Here is a 16,400-nt window from a genome sequence, read left to right as displayed (position 1 = left end):
AAAATAATGATTAAATGGTGTTTTTAGCTCATAAGCGTTTACTCTGCAGCTTCCCTGACTGTTTCCCGACCCTAAAAAAAGAGTGGTGAAACCTAATGTTTGACTCTTAAGACTCAAGGGGAAGGGATGCCTGTAGCTCTCTACAATTCCCGCGGGGGGCGCTGCGCCCTAGTGAGCCTTGGTTTCAGATCTAGACAGCCACGCCTCTCCCGATAGTGAAAGGAACAAGGCTGATATTCGGCTGGGTGGGCCAGGCCCAGGCCAGGAAGGGGGAACGGGCGTGTGCCCAGGCCTGGGTGGGGCGCGAGGAGTGCCGTCTCCACCCTGGATACTTTTTTGAGAGACGGTCGACACGTGAGGGAAAGGGGGAAGCTAAGCTGTGGGCGGGGCTAAGCCAGTAGGCCGAGTTGAGTGATGGGTTGGGCGCCTAGGCCTTGAGAAGGGAAGCCCTAGGTTCCTGCTGCGGGTGGGAGAGGTGGAGGGAGGAGGGGTTGAGCCGAATTGAGCTTTAGAAGCAAACCACTTGGAGTCTGCTTTCAGTTGTCATTTACGTTTACGAGCTGTGTGATCTTAGGCAAGTTACTGAATTGTCTGAACCTCGGTTTCCTTATTTGTTAAGTGCGTAAGTGGAGGGAATTCAACAGGAGAAGGCGAGCAAATTGTTCAGGACAATGCCTATTGGATAATGTGAGCTCCAGAGGCTGCTGAGCCTTGTCAAGGATGGTCTACACCCAAGTGATACTCCTTCCATGAAGATTTGTATCACCCAAGATGGGATCAAGTGAAGATGATGTCCGTTGAAGATGGCTGTCCCTTCCTCATACCCACCTCCCTTGGGATATTGGTCAGTTTGCACATTCTGGGATTCCTTGCTCAAGCTCTAGGTCTGCCAGCTTTGTAACCTACCCTTGCTCCCAGAACACAGGCTTGGATCCTCAGAACTTTTCCTACCTGGAACTCCTTCCTGCAGCCCTGGGGGACGCAGCCCCCTCCCAAGGCAAGATAAAAAGCAGGAAGTTGGGACCTCCCCCATTTCATTCTACCCCTAGACCCCTGCCCAGTATCTGGGCAGGCCTAAGGTCACTCACTGTCTTTTGGCATCCCTTCTTAGCATCCAAGCAGCCTCTAGAAGTGTGGCATGGGACCTCCTTTGAACGAGAAACTTGTACCTTTTAAAATTATTTTATTTTTTTTACTGGATTAGGAGGAGAGTAGTGGAAGTTCTCCCCCCCCACCCCCTGTGCTGCTACCAACCAGCAGGTTCTTCGACAGGGCCTAGAATTCTCCATCTGATCGCAAACGTGTTTCTGTGTGCCCTTTGGTGTGGTAGGTTTGAGCTGTGGGAATAAATGGGACAACTTGGTGACAGATTGCTCAGCACTCCTAACTTCAAGTAACAGAGCTCCCCCTCTCTGAGGCCTGTGCTATGAGAGCAGCCTGTAGAAACCCTTTCTCTGGCTTAACCCTCCTCCCAGTGACCTGCGGGGGGGGGGGGGGGGACCAAAACAAAGCAGGATAAATCTCTTCTTCCTTAAATTTAATCTCTGCTTCAATCTCATTTTTATCCCACCCTGGAAGCTCCAGACTCTTTCTCACCCATTCATTCAAGGGTGGGTGTACTCAATAGCTCCTGCCAGAAGCTACTAAAAGGCACTTGGAAATCTGGACCCAAGTCATTTGTGTGATGGCCTCCGGATGCTTTCCCTTTTGGGGAGCCAGGAATTACTGGGCATGTTGTGACAGCTCTTTTAGGGCCTTTCCCCCTGCAGTAGCTGTCTTTCCTGCCCTTGGACCAGAGCAAGTTCAACTCAACTTTCCTTCTTTCTTGTGCCCCTCGGGGTACTAAACTGACCCTAGGGCCGGAGCCAGGAAGGAAGAACGCAAGATTCCTCAAATGAAAAGGGGAGGAAAATTGAGCGTTTTGCCACTCTGGATCTGAGGCCTTCCCGGGAGCGATGAGGGCCCCAAAGTCCTTTGGACTCTCCAGTGGGATGAAGGCAAAGGACCAGGATTACCAGTATCCGCTGGAGAAAGTAACTAAACCTCTTAGTGAAGGTACCAAGGGAGAAGGGGGCGAAGGGAGGACCAGCCATCAGGATACGCATTCGGGGACGTTCCACCGTGGCGCACCGGGCTGCTCAGTTTCACCTGAGACCCAATGGATACAGAAGGTCCGAGACGCGCAGCAAAGGAGCGGGCCGCAGAAGCGTGTCACCGCTCGGTGCTCCCGGTCCACGCGCGGCCTCCCGGCGCTCTCGGCCCTGGGCGACAGGTGCACGGCTGTCTCCGCCGCCCGCTGTGCCAGGCCAGCCGCCGCGCGCTGGTGCGGAACCACTATCGGAACGAGTTTGCGCTTCTGTTTACAAAGCAATCCTGCCCTCAAAAGAGGAACAGAATCACCACTTATCACACCCTGTCATAAAGTAATCTGCCCGGAGGGAACCCCTAACTGAACTGCGCAGAGTGTGGAGGCGAGGGGAGAGGGAACACAGGAATGGGGGACTCCCCGCCAACGCTCCTTGAGAGTAAATCGCCAGGTCCAGTCGTGTCCCAACAGGCTGGAAGAGACAAAGGAGAGTGTCCTGGACTCTTGAAACGGGTGTGAGCAGACTGCCCACTCTGGGCTTGGGACTCTTGGTTTTTGGGGTCTTGGCCCACCTGCAGCCCCCTCGGGTGGATGTTCACTTTCCTGGTCTTCGAAGATGTTCTAAAGACCCTTCCAAAAAGATCAACGGAAAGTGGGGAGGGGAAAAAAACCCAACTGAGTTCTTTGAGAATGGGAGGTGCCCTTTGATGTGTCTTCAGGAGAAGGTAATTCCTGGCGGGTGGAAGAGGATTTTGCTCCCTCCAATCCACCTGTCCTCCTCCTCACCCCTGTGCTTGTTCCTGGAGGAGTGGAGGTTAAGGTAGCCCAAGTAGTGCTCATGAAATGTGGAAATGGACAAGAGGCAGAATTCCTGGGAAATTGTAAGCTATTCCTGTCCAGCCTCAGGAGCCTTGGGTTGCCCCCCCTCTTCCTGGTCCTGCCTCATCTAGAGGGAGGTGAGAAACCCCCAAGGAAACCAAAGCCATACAAAGTGGAGTGCCCTGGTGTGTTCTCCTGGTTTTCCTTTACCAGGATCAAGAGAAAGGGCCTCTCCCTTCAGATGTCTCTGTGACATGGGCACTTTGCTGGCCTTGGTACCAGCAATTCATAGCTTAATATAAACAGATTTTGTGTTTGTACCTCAGTGACATTGGACATTCACCCTACCTCCTACCCCCAGGCCTTGTGGCTCACCTCGGGGCACTCTGGTCACCAACATGAATGCAGCACATCAGCATTTGCTGAGTTTGTACTCTAGTGCATGTGATCCAGCTTTGACTTGGGACTCTTGATCCTCGTAACTTCAGCCTTGGAAAGTGTGTCATCATAAGCCTTGAGAGATCACTTGGGCTCCTAAGCCCAGGGAGAGTGAAAGAGCAGGGAGCAAGACATGGCAGGCATATTCTCAATGTCATTATCATTTACACTTATTGAAGGCCTGAGAAAGGTTGTTTCATCCTTTATAATTCCTCATGAAAGTACAGTGTCAATGTTATGCTTGTGTCATTGTGCAAAATAATCTGTAAGGTGTGGAATAGAACTTTCCAAAGACTGGGGGCTTAGATTGAAAGGGGGCAGAATTTTCACAAGCATAACGGAAGAGGATCTCAGACCCTTCTTCTCCCCCCCCCAAAAAAAAAAGTCATCTGGGGGCAGTTGATAACCTAAGCATTTGCTTTCAAACTTTGCTATATATTAGCATCATCTGAAGAGTAAAAATATGAATCCCTGAGCATCTCTTGGAACCAATTAGGTCAAAATTTCTGGGGATAGATCCAAGCAAAAACATTTAAGGACATCCTGCATGATGCCAGTGGGTGGCTCAATTTGAGAGGCAATGGATAAGGTCAGTACTTCTCAAAGTATGGTCCTGGAATCAGCAAGATCAGCATCACCTGGCAACTTGTTAGATATGCAGATAATCAGGTGGCCACATTATAACACCACTGAAATTTCTGGGGGTGGGGCCCTAGCAATTAATATATTAACCTGCCTTCCCAGCCATGCTGGTGCACTATCAAACTTGGGAACCATTGAGGGATATATGTGCCTCTATCTAAGCCAGACTTTAAAACTCACAGTTACTTTTCATCTTTGACCTTATAAAAAACTGAGGACCCCAGATTTATATTTCCTTTTTTTTTTTTTTTTTTTTTTTGGCGGGGGGAATAGGGCCTATCTCCATCCTAAATATGGCAAATCTCCCAAATAAAATTGCTCTGCATTGGGACTAGCCAATTTAACAAGTCCAACATCAATGCTAAACTCAGCCATTCCCGGCATTTCTTGGCAGCCTAGGTGTTTTTCCTGAGATGAAGGTTTAGAAACACAACAAAGAGTATCCACGTCTAAGAAACAGGATCAGTCTTTGGGTGACAACAAAGTTTATTTGGGATCAGTTGTCACTTTTATTCCCCACCGGGCTGCTTTTTCTTCCAGAGTTTCCCCTCTTCTGCCTCTTCTCTCTCCATTCCCAACTTCTCAAGCAATTGGCGTCTCCATCTCACTGGTTCAGCCCACGAGCTTGGCACCTGTTTCCTGAATGTGAAACCCCCAAACCCAGTGAATTCTTCAATAACCAACCTCTTCCTGCTAAATTAGGGTGAGAGAAATCTCGGCTCTCTGCTCCATTCTCTCTCCAAACTTGCAGGGGTATGTCTGGTGACCACGCGTGCAACCAGTCGCAGAGCCTTCGCGGACTTTCCCCCTGCAGGGGCAAGTTTTCTATATTTGTACATAAGGTCCCTGGGTGGGTGGGTTGGAGCGGCTGGATGTCTTTTCCTAGGGCAGGCGACCAGGCACGGCTGCAGTCTCAGCTTTACGCACCAACCGCAAGGTGAGCGGACCAAATCCTCTGGCTTCGCGAGCAGCTCGCGGTAGGGGCCATTGCCCCACCGGCCAAGAAATCCTCAGGAGGATGCGGCTGGCACTGCCATGCTTCGGAAGGGTCACCATTCGGGGTACAAATATCTTTGCCTGGAATGACAATATCTACGCAAACAGGTGGGCATCGCTTCCCACCCGTACAGAGAGGATGAAAGGAGGCTGTTGGGAACCTGCGCTCAGGCCCCCAGTGCCTCAGCTGATCCTTTGCTTTACCCATCCCGCCAGCTTTCGGGTGGCCAGAGGGTATCTCTAAGGCCAGCCCTAGGGCTCCCTGCTGCAGAAGTAGGGGGCAGCCCTTCGGATCCACCGTCCCCGCTGCGCGCTCTGGCGCCAAATCCCTGCTGGCCAGGAGGCGGGGAGCTGATTTGGCTCATTCCCATTCAGAATTTAGAGACTGGTGGAGACAGAGAGTCTCCTAAATTGAAGCAAGTCTCCTGAAAGTCTGGGAAGGAAGCCTCAAACTTTCTGCCCTGCAAAGCCCGGGCTGTCGCCAGGGCTGCGTCCTGGTTGCTTCTGGCCAGGCCTGAAACGTTCGCCCAGTTGTCCCCTGCAGGCGGGATTCAGGATCCTGGGCTGCCGTCAAGGGTTCGTTTACTTTCAGTTTGTCTGCACTGACTAAGGGCGGAACAGGCCGAAAATGCGTGGTCTGGGATTTTCTTAATCTAGAGATTGGGGGTGGGGCCTTCTCCTTCTAAAGCCCATCCTGAGGATGTGCTCCAGCGGACCCGCAGACTCCAGATTCCATTGCTTTCTCAGGAGACCACAGACTTCAAAAGAGCAAACTTTGGTTGCCATTCAAACCTTTCAGACTTTTACGTTTTAATCTCTGGTTCCTTCTCAACAGTAGAGCCTTATTTTTGCACGTGTTGCTGAAAAGCTAGAACTACCATAAAAGTGCTATGTCTTTAGGTATTTTGAGGCTGTACAAGATTATTCACCAAAGATCACAAAATGACAAGCCAGCTACTTTTGGACTTCCAATCTCAGATTCAAAACTCAAAGACATATTATCTTCCCTCCCCAAATCTGCGTACAATGTTCTTTAGGTCCTTGTATTTTCTTTTTTCTTTTCCTTTTCTCTCCTCCCCCTCCCCTTCCTCTATCTCCTCCTTCTTTGCAAAATAAAACAATATCTAACATGGCTCTGGAACCCTGGGGAGGGGCATTGTTCGAGTGGCACTCTTGTTTATTTCAATATGGCAAATTGCATTCAAAATTTAACTTGACAATTTAACAAGGCCAGATCAAGTATATGAAGTTTTGAAAGAAACTGACAGAGCCCATATCACTTCACTCTTTCCCAACTCAAAATGTGCTCTTTCTGCAGTTCACAATGTAAATTGTATAACCTTTCTAATTAGATAATTTCAGCCATGATGTTGTGCATATAAGAATTATGTAGTTTTCCTTTGAAGTGGGGTGCTCAGAATGATAAAAAGGAAGTTTTCTCTCTGGTAGTGATTGAAAACAAACACCAAAACCTGACAATTTATACACACAGTCCCCTTTCTGACTCAACTTGTCCCTTTGAGAATTACTATTTAAAATACCAAAGTTATAGGATACTGAGTTAACTGTGGTCCTCAGCCTAAATATTTGATTTCTAATTCTGAAAAACTGGTTTTCATTTGTTTCAGAAACTTTTAAAGGAAAAGTTGTCTAAGATACATAGTTGAACAAGAACAGGCAACAGCATTTGACTGCTTTTACTCTCCATTTAAAAATTTTAAAACTATGGTTTGAATGACACTCAAGTGTATGGAATAAAGAACAAATACTATAAATTGTTTAAATAGATGTTTTCTCTTTTAATTATTAGAGCACTCAAGCAACTATAATATAAAATTCGGGTTAAGTACCACACGTAAAAAATACATATCTCATTTACATATTTTTATTGTATTCAAATATTTATACCAAAAAAGGTTATTTACATGATGTTTAAGGTCTTCCCCCCCCCCCTTTTACTTTTACTACTTGAAAGAGAAGCAAACAAATCAAAACCTCTTCAAACAATGAAACTTCTCTGGCCTTGGCGAGTTCTGGTGTGTTCCAACTCCAACACTAGATAGAAAAAATCTGACTTGTGATGTTTGAAATTAAACAGTACCTGGCTTAGCCTCCCAAAGAGGGAATTCAGTATGTTTTACATGGTTTTATCCTGTGGAAGAAATTACCAGAATAACAGAATGTTGGGATCTTAGTGCACTCATAACAGTTCAGGTACATATACTGAGCCCAGTTCAGGTGCATATACTGAGCCCAGTACAAGTGTATTGCCTGAATCCAGAGCCCCTCGGCTTGTTGGAGGTTGTGTTAATTGGCTTTCCATCACTGTGACAAAGTAATGAGATAATCAACATATAAGAAGGAAACAGTCATTTTGACTTACAGTTGCAGAGGTTTCATTCTATGGTTACTTGTCTGGTTCCTTTGAGCCCGTGGTGAGGCAGAGCATCATGTTGGGGAGAATGTGGGGAAGAAAACCATTCACCTTCTGGTGTCTCGGAAGCAAAATTCAGAGGAGGGGACCAGAGCCCCAATATTCCCTTCAAGGGGCTGCTCCCAATGATCTCACTTTGCCCCACCTTCTAAAGCTTCCACCACTTCCCAATAGCACCAACCCAGTGATGTTTTTTTTTTTAATTTTAATAATAAATTGTATTCACCCAGTGATGTTTTTATTTCAAAGGCCATACATGCTTTTGCAGCACTGTTAAACACACACACACACACACACACACACACACACACACACACACACCAGCTCCTAGCTTGAACATGCCTACACTTATCTGTGTCTTTATTGGGTCTTGAACAGTTTGGACACACGTCTAATATTACGTGACACTAAAGTTCTAGTACAAGGACTTCACTTTCTGTATTCTGCACGACATTTTCATCTTTTACTGCATTTGTGAAGTTTCTTAGAGTAAATTTTCCCTTTTCAAATTAACAGTTGATGGGAAGGCAGAAATAATTCTGTAGGAATTACTATTTAATTGGGATGTTTTAAGGAGTGATAAGAAACTTGATAAAAACAGGAACAACATTAAATGAGCTATAAAGTTTTGTTTTGTATTGTTTTGTTTTAAGTAGAAGTATCTACCCAAAGAAAACATTTTGTTCATCAGTAATCATTACAATAGGGATGAAGAGGTAGCTCAGTGGTAGAGAGTTTGCCTAGGTGTGTAATACTTTAAGTTTACACACACACACACACACACACACACACACCATTACAATAAAATGGATGTGATAAAAACTAACTAAAAGAAATCTCCACTAAATTTGACTACACTTATTCCTCTGACACCACATCTCATTGATTTCTATAAGGAAGAGGTGACTCAAAACATTCAGAAGGAAGTACACTTCTTATTTGTAAGGAGACGTTTTCACAGTCTCTTTGCAAAAGTACATTTGGAAGCAAAATGGAATCATGGCGACTAATATTTTCTCTAAAATTCCCAATTCCATGATGAAGCATATGGATCATAAGCAATCTCCATCTCATCAAATAAGTAAACTGAAAACAAACAGCAAACAAACCCCAAATGACCCTTTCCCAAACATTTCACAAGTATCGACATATATGTAACTGGTACGAATTAGAACTGGAGTTTTTTTTTTTTTCCCTAAACATTTGCTGCCCCCATGTGTCCCTTTAGGAAACTGAGTGTCAAAAATAATTCATGCTCATTTAGCATGTATTCAGATGTAGATAGCAATAAATGCAATCGGAGAAACACTCTAATGATTATAGAAACGATTATAGAAACAGCACCAGAAAAAAGAGCCCAAAATTCTGTGGGGTCATTCCTAGTAATTACATAACCTCTCAAAGTCCAGAGCTCTTCCAGCTTGAAATGGGTAGGATCTGGTGGAATGGGAAAGTAAGCCAGGTTTTCCCTAAGGTCCGGTCTTGCTCTAATATCTGGCCATTCTCATGGAGGACAGCAGAAAGGATGTAGGAAAATCCAGTTGTCCCATTTTTTAGCTAAGTTGTCAACTTGGAACCATGCCAAAAGCTCATGAATGAATTTTTTTGTTTCATCATTGGAATCCATGACCTCGGTTCTTTGTTATCTTGACAAACTTGCTTCTCAACGTCTGAGTAGCTCTGAGCCTGAGAAAACAAGAAGGAATTCATTCTCTTTAATGTCCATTGATTACATGGTCCACTGCTCGTGACTTTAAAAGGAGAATCATCTTCTGTATTTATAGTGTGTATCAGTAACAGGTACCACCTGCCCTACTTCCTTGATGACAGAACCCAGGGTTTGTTCAGTTATCAGGCAACCACGTGCCTAAGGAGAGTCTGCGTCTCTTCCTTGCCCAAAGGGATTATTGGATGAATTCATTTTTTGTTTGTTTGTTTGTTTTCAGCACCGAGGATCGAATCCAGCAGCACTCTGCCACTTGGCTCCATTCCAACCATCTTTGGTTTTTGTTTTTAATTTTGAGGCAGGGTCTGACAAAATTGCTAAGGCTGGCCTCAACCTTGTGATCCTCCTGTCTTAGCCTCCTGAGTCCCTGGGATTACAGGTGTGTGCTACCATGCCCAGCTAATATGGACAATTTTATTTATTTCATTTCCATCACCTCCCATGTGATTAAACTTGATCACCATTGCCTTGAATATGTAAAGCATTAACATCTTACTATCCTCAGCCAGATTCTCTGTTCTCAACATTTAGCTTTAGGGACCGATGTTTGAAAACTGCAGTTGATTTTTTTTCTATTTTGTTTATTTTCTTATGGTTTTTTACTTATTTTGCAGTGCTGGGGATCGAACCTGGGGTCTTGCACATGCTAGGCAAATACTCTAAAGCTGAGCCCCATTCCTAGCTCCTAAAGGAGTGCTTTTGAGGTCTTTTTTCTTACTTTTTTTTTATTGGTTGTTCACAACATTACAAAGCTCTTGACATATCATATTTCATACATTAGATTGAAGTGGGTTATGAACCCCCAATTTTACCCCAAATGCAGATTGTAGAATCACGTCGGTTACACATCCACAATTTTACATAATGCCCTATTTTTTCTTACTTTTACCTTTATCTTGTTGTTTTCACCATTAATATACTCGTTGCTACTTGATGTCCTATAAAGTCCTTCAACCCTTCCCGTTTGTGTTTTATTCTTTGCACACCTGAAAGGTTAATGTAATAGATATGCATCTGATGTGCACTATTCTCAGTCATATTTGTGAACCCTACTTTGGATATCAGACGTTAGTGCTGAGTGTTCACATACCAGCACACCATGACTGAAAAAAAATCAACAAGGTAAGTGGCTGTATCCTTAGTTGCTTGGGGCAACCTGACTCCAGGCTTTGGCATTCTTGGGTTTCCCAAGCATACAGGCACACTGGTAAAACATGGGTCTTACTATGTGAATCACATGCACGTGTACCCAGAGTTAAACACGGCCCATTTCTGAGAAAGCTCTGACTATTATCCTGATCACCATCTATTATGACATGGAACTGAAATATCCAAAGCCCCAAAGGCAGGAAATGCACCATTTCGGGCTCACCTGGATGGATTTTCAGTTTCTCCATTACCAGATGGCCTAATATTTAACTGAATAGAAAACAGATTTAGAGGGCAGAAAAGAGTCGTGTGTCCTTATCTCAATAATGGGCCTGGGATGCAACCTCTCTCTGGGTACCAAGAAACCGTGACATTGAGTGGGCATTTTTACCAACAATAGCTGGAAGTATCTGATGTCGAGGAAGCACACAGATGCGCATCCTTAGAGCCATTGCAGAGGGACACACATGTTTGTTCTTAGAGCCACAGTTCAAATTGGCAAAAAAGCAAAGCACCAGCAACTGTCTGCAGTCCCTTCTCCTTTCCCAAGGTTGTGTCTTTCTGCAACGATTCCCAAATGTCCGTCCCTATTCCCATGTTTTGCCTATTCTTTCTTTCTTTATGTGTGTGTGGGGGGAGTACCAGGGATTGAACTCTGGGGCACTCGACCACTGAGCCACATCCCTAGCCCTATTTCGTATTTTTAAAAATTCATATATGACAGTGGAATGCATTACAATTCTTTTTTTAAAAAATTTTATTAGTTATTGATGGACCTTTATTTATTTGTTTGTTTATATGGTGCTGAGAATCGAACCCAGTGCCTCACACATGCTAGGCGAGGGCTCTACCACTGACCCACAACCCCAGCCCCTACAATTCTTATTACACGTATAGAGCATAAGTTTTCATATCTCTGGTTGTATACAAAGTATATTCACACCAATTCGTTTCTTCATACCTGTACTTTGGATAATAATGATCATCACATTCCACCATTTAACCCCTTTTTGTAGTTTATTAGAGACAGGGCCTCACTGAGTTGCTTAGCACCTCGCTAAATTGCTGAGGCTGGCTTTGAACTCACGATCCTCCTGCCTCAACCTCCTGAGCTGCTGGGATTACAGGCTTGCGCCACTGGGCCTGGCCCATTCTTTCCAGAACTGGCATGATCAGCTTAAATATAATTTGGATGCTTCTGACAGACTGCAGCGGTGTGGGTGGAGAAACACACAGTGTTTGGGGATGTTGAGGGTTCTCGGAGGCCTAGAAATGGAAGAACCAGATTTTAATATCAGCTAGCCACAAGGTGGCTGCCTGTCCTCAGACAGATTTCTTCTTGTCCCTGAGTCACGTCTCCTGACCTGGAATACATGAGTGTCCACTACCATGGTTGCTGAGGCCCTTCGCAGGTTCTCTTAGACCTAAGTCAGATGCCACACATCTGTCAGCTGAGTCCCTGCGATAACCCAGCCTGGAGGCAAGAATTCTAACAGTGATCCATGCAACTGAGAAAACAGTTCAGGATGGAACTCAGGCAAACACTGCAGTACATTTACAAGTAAGCCGATTTTAGATTCCTCACTAGTAGGCAAAGCATTTGCACTGATTTCTATCTCACTCCAGATCCTACCTTATAAAATCCAAATAACTTCTGCCTGCCATAGAGGTGACGTGACACCTCATCGAAACACTGGCTTCGTGAAAGAGACCACGTGAACACGTGCCAATCATAATTCAGAAATATCATAAAAATTCCACCATTTCCTTAAGGGGAAACTGAGTTCTACAATGAATTTCTGTATAATAGTCTTTATAGCCAAGTTTGCTTTTTTTAAAAAAAAAACAGAGGATTAGCATTACCATGTTATTCCTTCTCTAAGCCTATAATCATGCTACATTTGCATACTTAAACACACAAAAGTCAGATACAAAATACATTTATTTTAGCCACAGACACCTGGGCCTGGAAAATCGGGAGAAGTTGGCCAGGTTCTTTCTTTGTCATTCGCTCAGAGTGATGATAGACAAATGCTGAATTTTAGTCTGTCCTGTTTTCCAATGTCTCTAAAGAGTCGGTCGTTTTTCTATATAGCTTATTGCAGTACTTAAGAATCCTCAATGTCTGATTTTGAAAGTCTCATTTAATCTTTCATGCCCGGGTTTATATCTAATTTCTCTTGTTCGGTCTGTCTGTGGGAGAGGCAGACAGCTGGTGGAAACTGCTCTTTGCTCAGTGACTTCTCATTCTCAGTCACTGTCTCCTGGTGAGGTAGTTCTTTCAATTAGTCATTCAATCATTCATAAAATACTCCTATTTTCATAACAGTGCTATGAACTGGGGCAGCTTCTGTGTCCAGAACTGTGAAAACTAAAAACAACAAAAAAAAAATCTGCCCTGTTGGACTTTGTATTCTAGGGGACAGAAAGCAGACAATAAAGAAAATAAATAAGGAACATATATAAGATGTGCCAAGAGGCAGTGGTACCCACACCTGTCATCCCAGCTACTCGGGAGGCTGAGGCAGGAGGAGGGCATGTCCAAGGTCAGCCAGGGCAACTCAGCAAGACCAAACCTGTCTCAAAATAAAAGATAAATAAGTAAAAAGGACTGGTGATGTAGAGAACCCCTGGGTTTAATCCCTAATACCACAAAAGAAAGGAATGGATAGTCTGTTAGGTAACAGCATGGACCAAAGGGAAACAGAAATGAAGAGAGGAAGAGTTGGGAAGCATTGAGACGGTGGGTGGTTTGCAGTTTAGAAAGGGATACCCCAGTGGTCAGGGAAGTATTCCAGACAGAGAGACTAGAACATGCAAAGACCCCGAGGCAGAAACATGACTGACTTGTATAATAGGAGTGAGTGACAAAGGCAAAAGTAGTGACAGCTGAGACTAAGAGAAATTGTGATAGGTGAGGGGTTAGGGGATTCAGGTGTTCCCACTGAAGAGCTTTGTGAGCTGTTATAAAGACTTTAGCTTGCTAGGTGCAGTGGCGTACTCCTGTAATCCCAGTGGCTTGGGAGGCTGAGGCAGGAGGATCACAAGTTCACAGCCAGCCTCAGCAACTGAATGAGAAGTCTCAAAATAAAATATAAAAAATAAAAAAGGGGCCGGGGATGGGTTTTGGCCACATAGATGTTAGTGGGTGCAGAAGACAGAGAACCAGCAGAGAGAGTAGAGTCAGAGCCCAAAGTTCTTAGCCAAACTCCCCACATAATTCCTAGGTACTGAGGGCTGTCACGGGTCCCTTGGACCCTTGGTGCTTGCTCTGGTGGGTAAGACAGGTACCATCATTCCCACACAGGATGCTCAAGTCTTTAAGTGACCATGTTAGTGAAGCCTCTCCCAACAGCTTGGGGTTTCCCCACCCAGAATGAGTGGCTTCAACCACAGGGGTTTATTTCTCACAGTTCTGAAGGCTGGAAGTTCAAGATCAAGATGCCAGCAAGGGGCCTGGTTTCTGTGAGGCCTCTCTTCCTGACTTGTGGACAGCTATTTTCTTGCTGAGCCCTGACATGGGCTTTTCTCTGTGTGTACCAAGAGGTAAGGGGGGTGGGAGGGGAGAGAGAGAGAGAGAGAGAGAGAGAGAGAGAGAGAGAGCGAGCGCACGCTACACCCCAATCTTTTTTCCTCTTGTTATAAGAACACTGACCCAAGGCTGGGGCTGTAGCTCAGTGGCTGAGAACTTACCTAGCAAGACAAGGTCTCCATCCCTAGCACTGAGAACAAACCAAACCCCCACACTAGCCCCAGCAGATTAGAACCCCAGCTCTTATGACAACATTTAACTCGGCTTCCCCGAAGCTCCTGTCTTTGAGTACATTCATCTTGGGGGGTTAGTGTCTCAGCCTGTGGATTTGGAGAAAAGACATGATTCGGTCCATTGCAAAGCCCGGAGCACTCATTGGTTAATGCTCAACACTTAATTCATCCCTCAATTATTTCATTATTGTTTATGCAGTGTTTTTTTTTTAATTTTATAATTTAGAGCATAGCATGTACTGAAACTCGAAACCTTCTCACTCAGAAATTTAAAAATATGTATTTAACCCATTGAACAAGACCTAATTGGTATCTAAGGAAAAAGTTGGCCAATGCTGCCATCTACTGGAATCTTGTTCTAAGTTCACTTGTCGGACTTCCTGGGTCTGTGCTGGAGCTGAGCTGTGGCCGTGATCATTTTTCACTCTGAGGTGAGTGTAAAATTAGATGATCTTGTTTTCAATTTAATCCCTCAATAAGTATTCTAAAAACACCCAGATTACTCAAAGCTTCTAACGTGACAGATTAGATTTTACTACTTCTGGGATTAATTTTAAAGTTGACAAATGTAAATTGTAGGCAGGGAGTTAATAGACGGGGCGGGGGTGGGGGACACAGACCTGACAACTCTGCCTCTGGAAGCAACTTAAAGCCTCATTGGAGTCCGCCCCCCACCAGCCCCCCGACATAAAATGGCTTATATGAAATCTTCAGGACTTAATCTAGCACATGTTCACCTGCTGATTATGAGGGCCAAGTTCTAACATTGGAGAGTTGATTTAGGAGGCCACAGGATGATGGAGAGGGCCCTCCGCCTGAGAGAAATGCAGCCGACTTCCTAATGGGGTACCTCAATAATGCTGTTGTTAAGAGAGAAAAAACAGGCATTTCTTACTTTGTGGGGCAGAGTGCACATGATGCAGCTTCTATGTGAAATCCAACTGAATAAGCATGTGCATACTCTTGGGCTGGGCGTGGAGCTCAGGGGCATAGCACGTGTGAGGCCCTGGATTCAATCCCCAGCACCAACAGGGGAAAAAACCAAACATGTGGGAGAGGGATTATATTTTGCAGCAAATAACAGAAACCTTATTGCAGTAATTAAAGCTGTTTCTTTTACTCATTTAAAAAAAAAAAAAAAAAACAATCCTCATATACCCTGGCCCTGGTTTGTAAAGGGATTCCATGATCCTATGGATCCAGCTTCTTTTTGTTTGTTTGTTGGAAAACATTTCCATTTTTACTTTGTTTTGGAAAGTTATCTCTATTGAGTATAAAAATTTTAGGTTAACTGTATTTTTTTTCTCAATGCATGGACAATATTCTGTTCTCTAGATTTCATTGTTGCTACTGAAATATTACTTGTCAGTGTTGCTTATTTGAAAATAATCTGACCTTTGTGGTTGCTTTTTTTTTTTCTTGAGGTGCTAAGGATTGAACCCGTCTTGGCGTGTCCTGTCCTCTGCCATCGAGTGGCCATTTCATGGTCCAGTGGCTCCAGTCTTCAAGTCCACACTAGAGCTAGCAAAAGATTTTTTCAGCTAGACTTTAAGAAGTGTAACATACACTCAGGTTTCTATTTTAGTATCTAGAACTTGGTTACATAGCCCCCACTATGAAAGAAAGGCTGCAAATTAGTTTTTTTTTAAGCTGGACAGCAAAGTAGGCTGTTCCCCAAAATTTGGAGTGCTATTACAGAAAAAGTGGGGTTTTGGATGTTGGGACAAGCAACTTGTAATCATGGTATGATAACCTCTGTGGCAGATGAATAAAAAAATATATGTGAGGTATTTGGAAAAAGTTGAAATATCTAGAAACAATAAGTACCTAGTAATGCTACATGTGTTTGGAAAGAAAAGACAGATAACTGGGGGAAAGGGGAGGAACAGATCATTTTTGCAACTTAAAATTTTGTGGTTCTAAATCTTATATTTTGGCCATGTGTTTTCTTTTTTTTTTTAAAGATAGTTTTTAAACTTTATTTATTAATTTTAATTAGATATATATGACAGCAGAACGCATTTTTTTGAGAGAGAGAGAGAGAAAGATAATTTTTTAATATTTATTTTTTAGTTTTCGGTGGACACAACATCATTGTGTGTATGTGGTGCTGAGGATCGAACCCGGGCCGCGCGCATGCCAGGCGAGCGCGCTACCGCTTGAGCCACATCCCCAGCCCTTGCCATGTGTTTTCTATAGAAAAAGTTATAGTGCAAAAGCTAACATTTGACTTTGCAATTTCATACCTGGATCTGCTGTCTAGCTGAAATTTTCTCCCAACTCCTTTATTGAGGTAAAATGGGAACAAAAATTGCATATATTTAAAGTATAAAATGTGATGTTCT

This window comes from Spermophilus citellus (assembly GCF_964194105.1).
Source record: "Spermophilus citellus genome assembly, chromosome: 5".
Taxonomy (NCBI): domain Eukaryota; kingdom Metazoa; phylum Chordata; class Mammalia; order Rodentia; family Sciuridae; genus Spermophilus; species Spermophilus citellus.
Note: the sequence above shows the minus strand (reverse complement) of the source record.